This window comes from Pteropus alecto, unplaced genomic scaffold (assembly GCF_000325575.1).
Source record: "Pteropus alecto unplaced genomic scaffold, ASM32557v1 scaffold5, whole genome shotgun sequence".
NCBI lineage: Eukaryota > Metazoa > Chordata > Mammalia > Chiroptera > Pteropodidae > Pteropus > Pteropus alecto.
Window position 1 is genome coordinate 6,809,002 of NW_006441953.1, and position 11,009 is coordinate 6,820,010.

Consider the following 11,009-nt stretch of genomic DNA (forward strand, 5'->3'; position numbering starts at 1 on the left):
GCCTGTTTCAGCATGTTTCCTAAGTACTGACCCCACATAATTTTGCCCGGGCTGCCTAAGAAAGCCTGTTTTGAAGATCAGTTTGATTCTTTGCTTCACTTGTAGTTTCTTTCCTTTTATTTTTTTTAATGCCTACAGCGCCTGGTATTCCAAAGTGGCCTCCCATCCAAGTACTAACCAGGCCCGACCCTGCTTAGCTTCCAAGATCAGACAAGATCCGGAACGTTGAGGGTGGCATGGCCATAGACTTCACTTGTAGTTTCTTATAGAACAATATTGATTTTGTAAAGGGCAACTGAGCACAACACAGGAGTAAGAGTAAGGTGTCCCTTTGAGTCTAAGAAGATATGCAGAAGGAATGAAAAACACAACTGTTTGATGAGGCTAGGAGAGCCTGAATCCCAGGGTATGTCTATGATTCTCAAGCTTCCAATGTAAACTAGAAGTCCAGTCTCCTTCATTTTCAGCTGATGACTAAAAAGATTAAAAATTTTTAATGTAACCTACTACAACTACCATGCTCTCTGGCTCCAGATTTTTCTGTATCTTCACCCTCCGCTCTCTGTGGAGTGAGGATCATATCGTTCGTGTCCACCTCTTGCCTCCTCCCCAACCTTGCCCTGCTCCCTATTATTGCTCTCGCCCCTTCCATCATTACGGTTCCCTCGGATTCTTCCCCTTGGTTTCCACGCATGTTCATCCACCCTCTCCTAAAGTCAAGGGGAAGAAATGTGGCCTTGGCCTTTTATTCTCTCATTTGAAAGTCCTACCTTATACTTACTATTTCTACCTAACTTCCCTAAATAATTGATTGGTCATGGAAAGAAAGAAAATTGGATTCGAAGAAAGAGAAAAGAAGTAACAGAGTAGACATCATATTTTTAGTCTGGTTTTGAGAAAGATAAAGTAACAAGAGCTGAAATACATATTGGTCCTGGGGGCATTTCTTTCCCTTAAGAAGAAGAAAACCGAGCTATGAGAAGGGAAATTGCTGAGCCAGTCCTTAGGGCACTGGAAAGGAGTTACCCTAGGCTAAGCTAAAACTCAATAAACCGGCATTTTGGGGAGAAAGGGTTGACAAAGTTCATAAACATTGAGATTGCCCAAATTTGTGTCTAAACCTTTTGTTTTTTTTTTTTCTTTTTCACTTTACTCCCTTCATCAGCTATTGAATATATCCTCAAGACTTTAACTATTACCTGATTTATGTCCTAAATTCTTTTCCAGAATGGAAAACAGCTCACCAGATGTCGAAACCAAGATATGCCATCTTCAGCTCAACTTAACATTCTTAAACCAAGCTTCTCGATTTCTACTTCAAACCAGTCATGACTCCTGACTTCTGTATTTTTTTTTTGTTGTTAAACACACCACTACCCCTTCCATGCCTACATGCTCAGCATTATGTTTGATTCCATAAATAGATTCTATTGCCAAATCCAATTTCATTCTCCACAAATTCCCTTGAATCTACCTTTCCATGTTGGTTGCTGGCACTCATATTCCTAAAAAACAGGACTAGTTTACAAGCCTCTCCCGGTCTTCCCTTACTCTACTCCATCCCACACACTTTTGTCAGATTATGTTTTCTAAAGCACATGTCTGAACATATTTACCAGCTCAAAAAACATCAAGGGCCCGTCTGCAATCCACAGTGAAAAAGTTGTTATAGGAAACCATCTTCCACCGACGTAAAAGCTGTGCAGTGACAGGTGTGGGGAATCCAGCCAATCACACTTGACCTGCTGATCAACCAAACACTATCTGCCTCTTGATATAGTGAACTAGGAGGTACAACACACTTTCATAAGACAGTCTCCCTAAAACCTGAACCAGAGACTCATGGAATTGACAGTTTACAAGAAATACTGAAGACAGAGGAACAAGTAAAACAACACCGTGAGGAAGTCATTAGACTAGTGTATAATGTGGGGGCATTCTGTATATAGGATGAATGTTCTGGAAAAATTGATGATATGAAAAAATAAAGAGAGACGAAAGACAACTATAGAGTAAAAGAGGTTGAAGAGTTATAGCAATTAAATGTCCAATGTGAGTTTGGGGTTTTAATTAAAATGAACTACCTGTAAAGAGACGTTTTTGAGACAATTAGGAAATTTGAATATGACTGGGTATGATGATATTGAGGGATTACTGTTAATTTTATTAGGGTTGATAATGAAATGATGGTTATGGTTTAAAAGAACAAATATTTTCTTTATTTTTTCCACCTTTCCCTCCACCCCTCCCCTTTGTCAGCCATCTATGAGCTGTATCTATGAGCCTGTTTCTGCTTTGTTTTGTTTATTTGTTTTGTATTTTAGATTCCAGATGCAAGTGAGATCATATAGTATTTGTCTTTCTCTGTCTGACTTATTTCACTTAGCATAATACCCTCTAGTTCCATCCACGTCATCGCAAATGGCAAGATTTCATTCTTTTTTATTGCTGAGTAATATTCTATTATATATACATATATTGTATGTATATATAGAATATATAATATCCCATTATATGTGTGTGTATATATGTATACATTTACATATGTGTGTGTGTATATATTATATCTATATCTCACATCTTCCTTCATCTATCGATTGGACGTCCTGCTTGCTTCCATATCTCGGCTATTGTAAATAATGCTGCAATGAATAGAAGGGTGCATATATCTTTTCGAATTAGTGTTTTGGATTTCTTCAGATAAATGCCCAGATATGGGTTATATGGCAGCTCAATTTTTTTAATTTTTAAAGGAATTTCCATAATGTTTTCCATAGCAGCTACACCTATTTACAATCCCACCAAGAGTGTACAAGGGTTCCCCTTTCTCCACATTCTCACCAAAATTTAATTGTTGATTTTTTTGATGATTGCCATTCTGACGGGAGTGAGGATACTCCAAAAAATGTATCCAATAAAGGGTTAATATCCAAAAAAAAAATTTAAAGAACTCATATAACTTAACACCAAAAAAACTCCCAAGCAATTCAGTTAAAAAATGGGCAGGGGACTTGAATTGACATTTCTCCAAAGAGGACACACAGATGGCCAACGGACATAGGAAAAGATGTTCAATATTACTAATTATCAAAAAAATACAAATCAACTCCATGTATTTTTTATTAAAAAAAATTTTTACTGAATGTGAATTACTGTGATAGATTCTGCCTGACCTAAGATCTTAAATAATTAACACTGAATATACTGACCATTTGAAAAAAATAAATCACTTCAGCTTTATTAGCTTAGGGAAGCAGTTGAGGCTCCTACTGTTATTATTTAAACTGGTTAAATGTGGCCTATCAAAAAGAGAGAATAGAATAAAATGTTTCTGAAGCTATCATTTTACCTACTATCATAACATGTCTCCACTTTAATCTCTACACTAAGAAATATAGTCTATATTAAAAATGTGGTATCAATTGAATATGACCAAATGATATTTAATGAGAAAATAAATTGTCTAGTAAGAATTTTGGTTACATCAAAATTATCAAAAAGAATCCACAAAAACATATGTGAAATTATATATACATATATGATATATTTGAGAAAATTTTTAAATAAAAATTTAAAGTTTAAAACATCTCAAGCTGCATTAATTTTATTTCACTGAAGAACAATATTTCTAACTAAAACATCTGTTATCTTTAGAAAGAATTAGACACGCTCACAAATGTGCACAAAATGTTTGCTATGGATACAGAATCTTACACTATGACCATATCTAACAGTGATAATCACTTTTCATGAATTTCTTAATTTTAAGATTGGTCTATTTATCCCAAACCTCTCTCTGTTTCAAGGCCTTTATTCTTCAGCAGATGAAGTACCGCTATGAGGGTAGCATGTCTTTATGACTCTGTCTCTGCATGAGTGCTTAGGTGAGAAGGTGTGTGCATAAGTAGGTCTTTAATAATAACACATGTGCCATCACTGCTCTAAGTGCTTCATTAAGTCATGTATTAAATCGAACCAACCATCTTTATTTCACATTGAAAAACTGAAGGAAAAAAAATAACTTGCCTAAAGTTATACAGTTTGTAAGTGTTAGACCAGGATTTAAGCCCATGTCTGCCCAAGGAGCCACCCCCTAACCCTATTCAATGTATTCCATATGCTGCTTTAAAAACAGAGTGCTAAAAGCTGATATTTTCAGTTGCTCCAGTCATTTCATCATCAAATGAATATAAAGTTATCTTTAAATCTGAATTATTAAATGTATACATTTATTAAACAAAAATTTATTGTGCATTTTCTACATATCAACACTATCTAAAGAATGTGAGATACAAAAATGAGTAAGAAATTAAGGGAATTTCAGCTTCCAATATGCAAATCAAAACTGGATTAATTTAATTATTCATGGAAAGCTATGCATTATTCACCTTTATTCAGAAAGAATTAAAAGAAATATATTTGATAAAAAATAAAGCATAAAGTTGGCAATAGAAGTTATTCAATTAATTTTAGTGGAAAAGAATTCTAAGCTAAAATTAAACTTTGAGAATGATGTTATACCATTTCAATACACAAATGACCATGGAAAAACAAAAAAATATGGGTTCTAATAAAATAAATAAGCAGTTATGCTATGTATATTCTTAAAAATATAAGCTATTTCCAAATGGAGTCTTTCATATCACATTAAACATTTACTTAATACCCAAAAAACCTAAACCGTTAAGACTTTAATAATCATTCTCTTTATCATCTAACTACCACATAAAATATAGATAATGGAAAATGATAATACGTGATCAAATCTAGCATGATTGACTAATAATTACTAGTTGAATATGACAGTTATATTATGTAGTGAGCAAAATAAGGATTTTCTATATACACACACACACATGCGCACAGGCACATGCTTTCTAAACTTCTTGGAGAATGTAGATGTCCTCCCTGTGCCCCCAAGTCAGACTATATGGATTGGAAAAAGGCTGGACTGAAACACAAACATGAAATATGGGAATTGCTAAAGTGTTAGGTTAGAAGGAGCTTAGTATATAATTAAAAACATATGAATAGAAAGTTAAATCTTGCCCCAAAATATCAGAAATAATTCTATACAAGGCACGCACAGCTTGATTTTTATAAATTTTAGTAAAATGTTATGAAATGGCAAGGACAATGTCAGGAAAAAAAAAGCAAAAAGGAATTTGGGGGGAAAAGGCAAAGTGACATGTTTTACTTCTTTTCAAGTACATCTGAAAAAATACAAATGGAAGCCACACGCTTCCATGTGCAGTTGTCTGATGGTATTTGCTTGTGGTTTTCTCTTACATTTTTTTCTCACTGAGTAATACAGAATTACAACATGCATGCCGCTTTAGTACTCCAAATTCCTAGGGGAATCACATCTCCTTTATGTTCACATGCAATTCCAAAGGGGAGTTACGAGGAGGGCTTTTTAATTCAAGAATTTCACACAAAATAAATGTCCTTGGTATGGAAGTGGTACCTTTCACTTACTACAGTGCTTCTACTATTTCATTATCCTCTACTGAATATACTAATAGAGTAATTTGGGCTGAAAAAAGGCCGATGTATCTTTCTAAAGTGTATGAGGATGAAATCTGGAGGTTTTTAAAACAACCAGTTTCTATAATTTGTATTAAATCATTTATTAGTGGGATAATAATATTGTTTAAGCAATGTGGCATTACACACAACCACCATGAACTGCTGTCTATGACTGCCTTGATTATTAAAAATCAAAGCCAAGCCTTGAATCCTTTTGTAACAAATAAGTTGTTAAAAAATAAAATAATACATCATAAATATGACCCTGGGTTAATGCTGTTTATTTTCACCAAAAAAAAAAAAACAATATAAACAAATTATGAAATGAAACAAAGGTATCCTAATGCTCTAAACCATGTGGCAGTGAAGTATTAAAATTGAGAAAGTTCAGTAAAATCTCAGAGCTTAGAAATCTTAGACACTTGCTTTAAATGGCATTATTGATGACACATGGTATTACTGATGGGGGCATTTAGAATTATGAAAAGCTGATAGTTTTCTCCCTTCCTTAGCTTCCTTTTCCTTAAGCTCTTGTATATACCACTCACAACTCAGTAACATTTGTTGAACTTCTATGTACAAGGAACTAAAGATGAATGAAAACATCGGTTAAACTCTTAAATAGCATAAAAGTTAGTAATAAACAGAGAAAAGATGTTTATAAATAACTATGATACAATAGAAAGAGGAAAAGGTAAGGAGGGAATTATTACTTAATAAGTACATGCTATGTACTAAGCACCAAGATAGAAGTTATACATATATCATCTTATTTTAATCTTCATACCATCTGTTGAGATAAGACATTGTTATATCTGCTTTACAGAGAGGAAAATGAAAGTCAGAGTAATTGAGTAACTTGCCCAAGATCATAGAGCTTGTAAGTGGAAGAGGTAGGATCTGAATTATGATCTGTCTGCTTTTGCTGTCTATGCCCCTCTACTTTAAGTGTAAAGTAATATAAAAAGCTGCACAGATAAAGTGCTGTGGGGATTCAGCAAAAGGGAGATATTACATTCAGCTAAGGGAGAGTGAAGACATCTTGATGGAAGAAGTGGTGCGTAAATCTGAAAGGTGATCATATTTGGATGTATAGAAACTGAGAGTATCCAGGGGCTGGGAAGAAAGCAGTTCTGGAGAAAAGACTGTTTTAAGAAAAAGACAAATAAAGAAAAACAGATTCAAAGAAAAAAAATAAATGGTTCACTTTGGTTCAGATGAAACATAGTGTCCAGAAAGAACATTAATGAAAAATTAGCAGGAGTTAGGGCTAGAAAAGCAGGTCAAATCAAAGGATATAAATGTCAGACAAAGAACTAGATTTTATTTCACTCTAAATGGTAATCACATTGAAACTCAGAGTTTTGGGATCAGAAGAATGACATAATCAGAAACATGACAGAAAACTTTTATCTGGCAGACACATATAGCATGATATTTGTTGATGATACATTCAATCTCAACCCTCAGTGTCTTCACCATAGAGAGGAGAAAGCTAAATGCTCGCTTTCCTGACTCACCTCCCTTGCAGCAATGACTGGGCAGGCAATAGGCACGTCTTCACAGTGCGCAGAATGGCAATGGGGAAATCAGTATCAAAAACATAGAAATGTAAAATCCTGTTAGGTGGGCAGTGAGCTAGAGGGACTTAATAGTTCTATAGGCCATTCACAACGTAGCACAGAGCATTTGCACCGTGACTCTAACACCTGGTAGTAGAGAGGAGGGAGACAGAGGACCTGGGATAAAGAGAGTAACGTAGAAAGGGAATGCGAGTGGAGATCCAGGAAAAGATTCCGTTACCAGAGAAATGGTGCCTGGATCTAAGCAGAAACCCAAGTATTAGAACTAAGGCATGGCACCAGGGCCACACTGAGAGCAATGGCATTGATCTTGAGTCTCCTGCGTGTTGGAAAAAGTCCTCCTAAAATGCCTCATGTTTAAGGTCCCAACTGGACTCGGGGATTCCCCAGGTGTGCAAATGCAGAACAGTGCTTGCAAGTGCTGTTAAAGTCATCCTCAGATGCTGGGTCTGCAAGAACTGACAGGACTGTCACACTCTATTTGGCTATTAATACTAAAAGAACTATCAAAAGAACAGAGGTTCAGTCTATCTCGTTCACAACAATTTCATAGCCTTATTGTGTGTGACCTGTGCATAGTAGGGGCTAAATAAATACTTGAGTAACTGAATTACGGTAATATAAATTAATGAACAAATATCAAGATGAGTTTTATTTCAGATTAATTTTGCCTCACCCCCAATAATTCTTATTACCTCCAGTTTGAAATACAAATGCTCACGTCTTTTTTCTAATTTCTTCTCTTTTCTTTTCTTCTCTTGCTCTCTGTTCTTGTTATTTTTTCTTATTACTCAACTACTTTTTCAAGTCTCTGTGACATTATTTACTCTATCCCATTCCGTTTCCTAAGAATTTGGTTTTGTTTCAGTGGATTCATAGCAACATCCTCTCCATTCATTTCCCTGCCTCTTTTCCCATCTTCACCACAGCTGCCAGAACTGCCTTTTTTCTTTCTAATACTCTTTCACCATCTCATTTCCCTTGTCAAGAACCATTTTCTCACATATTTAAGTAAATGCAAAGACTCACCTCTCTTCCCTAAAGTCTATTGTCATTTTCGATTTTGTACTATCACTGCAACGGCATTCGCTGCCATTTAGCTTTCCAGTCTTTGTAATTGTTTAAAAATCTAAACTAAATCCATTAAGCCATCTTTGACTTTAGGAAGATGATCAGAAGAACTCCTTGAATAATAGACATTTTCCCTTTTTACCATTGGTCTGCAAAATAAAACCTTATTAATCTAGAATTCCTTACTAAATAAGTGTAACATAGAAGAAGCAAAATTGAGTTATTCATTCTCTAAGGAAGAGTTTTGCACTGTATAAATAATGTGAATAAGATGATGTGGGGATGTTCATCCTACACAAGAAAATTCTCACTGACGTAAAGATTTGCACAGGAACAACAAGGTGCCAATTATAATTTTGTCCAAATCTTTTAATAAACTTGAAAGGATGTACAATCTTCCAACTCAGACATTTACGACTCTTTTTTTTTGTGGAAGTTAGTTGTTTGGAAGTCTGATTGTATCTTCCCACAAGAATCATAACATAAATATGGTTTTCTTTCTCAGCCCAATCAACAAAAGCCTATTTCTAATGTACCTAAAAATAATTCTTATAGTATAATAGAACCAGTATTGGTAATACCCTCCTAATGAAAAATCCATTGAAGGTTGGCGTTTGAGATTTTAGAAATGTAATTCTCATAATACCACCAGTCACAGAAAGTGTGGGTTTCCAGTGGAGTAGGTAGTCTCACTAAGGGGCATCTCTGGGTGACATGGTTATGACTCAGGGATGGGAAACTTCGGTTTGGGGACCTTGTTTGGAGAAAGCTTGTTTAGGTAGCAAACTTAGGTAGCTTAAGGGATCTTGTTTGGAGAAAGCTTGTTTAGGTAGCAAACTTTCTCTTCTTTGCTTCCTTAACTAGTTGCAAAAGGAGGTGGGGTGAGAAGGTAAAGAGAATGTTTTGCAATGTTCACACTCTTCCCTTTTCCTACAGTTAATAAATCCTAAGAAAACACAGGGGTGAGGAAAGAACAGGATCAGCAGGGAAGAAATGTAAATAAATTTGTTATATTAAATCATACATAGATAAATAACAACAAATGAGTTATGAAGAGTTCTGGCTCAGAAATTATATAAAATCAGGAAAACTATCCTAAACACGCCCGATCCCGTCTATCTTGGAAGCTAAGCAAGTTTGGGCCTGGTTAGTACTTAGATGGGAGACCACCTAGGAAGACCAGGTGATGTAGGCATTAAAAAAAAAAAAAAAAAAAAAAAAATAAGGGAAACTGAAAAAGTTTCCATTTTAAGAAAAAAGTGGATATCTTTTTAAGTCACCAAAAAGATTTTAAAAAAGGAAGACATACCCCAAATTATAAGTTCCTGTTATTATATATATTGTATATGAATAAAATCATTTTTAGTGATCCAAATAACAAAACATGGACATTTTAAGAGAAATCTGATAAAATAAACCTTTCAATCAATTAAAAAACCATTATAATTTTCTAATTTAAGTTTTAAATGTACACTGCTTGCTTTTACACTGTATGTACCTTATAGGTATGTAAGATTTAATATATAGTTTGTATAAATTTACTCAAGGAAAAAGTGGATTCATGGTAAGGTATTAATACTAAGATGTAATTATATGAAATACTATAAACTCTGCTGCACACATTGATAATCACGCCTCCTATACAGGTCATTTCTAAGTGCTCATATTTTCAGATAGATAAAATTTGTTCTTGGAGTTAAAAGCCTATTTAAGGTCCATTGTGTGTGTGTGTGTGTGTGTGTGTGTGTGTGTGTGTGTGTGTGTCCCAAGAGTACATTAGTGGCTGGGAAAATAATACATTACAATAGGTAACAGAGAAGATGAAAAACATAGATGGAAAGGAGCCTATATATAAAAATTCTTGTGTATGTTATAAAAATCCCAGAGCAAAGTTAATAATCAAGTACTAAATGAAGAACTTCATTAAGAAAGATTTAATTTAAAATCGAAAAATGGAAGTTTCTCTTGAAAAATATCATGATAATGATGCAGACATAAGAGGTAGGTCAGACTTTTCCTTAGGAACACAGCAATAAAACTCTGCCTATATTTTGTGCATTATTTTGCAGGGTATTTCTTGGCTTCACATTTCCCCTCATCCTTATCCTTCCTGAATTCATTGCTTTCAAGTGTCCACCAAAGGCAAACTGGTAGCCAAAAATGAAGGGAAATCAGAGCAAGCCCCCGTTTGAAAATGCCAGTCCTATCGTCCTCGAAAGTCTCCAAAATTTTCAAGTATAGGCAGTTAGACTTTATTTTTCAGAAGAGCCATAGCAAATATAAGACCTGCTGTGAAGGTATTTTGAACTGCCAATGACACACTTTCAAATCTTAGCTGCAGTGATCCAGAATATTCCTAGTTCTGTCCATTCTTGGTTCCTGCACTGGTTCATCATCTTTCTTCTGCTCATGATTCATTATGACCATGTTCTTCTTTTTACAGTTATTCTCTTTAACATCTCATTAACTAATATGCTTTTAATGTCTTTTTGCTCAATTTCCAAATCTTTATATCTATATCTTAATTTCTCACTCTTTGTTTTGTCTATGGGACACTTGCCCTCGGATGTTGTAGCAAATGTAGGTGTCAACTCATACCACCACTTTCTTCCAAGACAGTGCTAGAATATAGGTCTCATACGTCCCTATGGCTTTCTACATTCCTCTAGCAGCTGGAGTGAGCTAGACCTTCTCAAGACAAGTCAGAAGTGCCAGGGAGTTAACACCCCTCAACAATGAAGGAAGGGAAAGTAGTGGATAAATACATCAACTTCCCTGCCCCTCGGTGGGACGGTTCTGGAGCAAGCTCTTCACGGCTTCTTACAG

General features: G+C 35.0%; 1 protein-coding gene and 1 pseudogene across 2 annotated transcripts in view; both read right to left on the bottom strand.

The window, feature by feature from the left end:
• Positions 1–11,009, bottom strand: part of COL25A1 (collagen type XXV alpha 1 chain) — a 404,747-nt gene that overhangs the window by 147,101 nt on the left and 246,637 nt on the right. The window lies entirely within an intron of this gene.
• Positions 130–248, bottom strand: LOC112485612 (annotated as a pseudogene).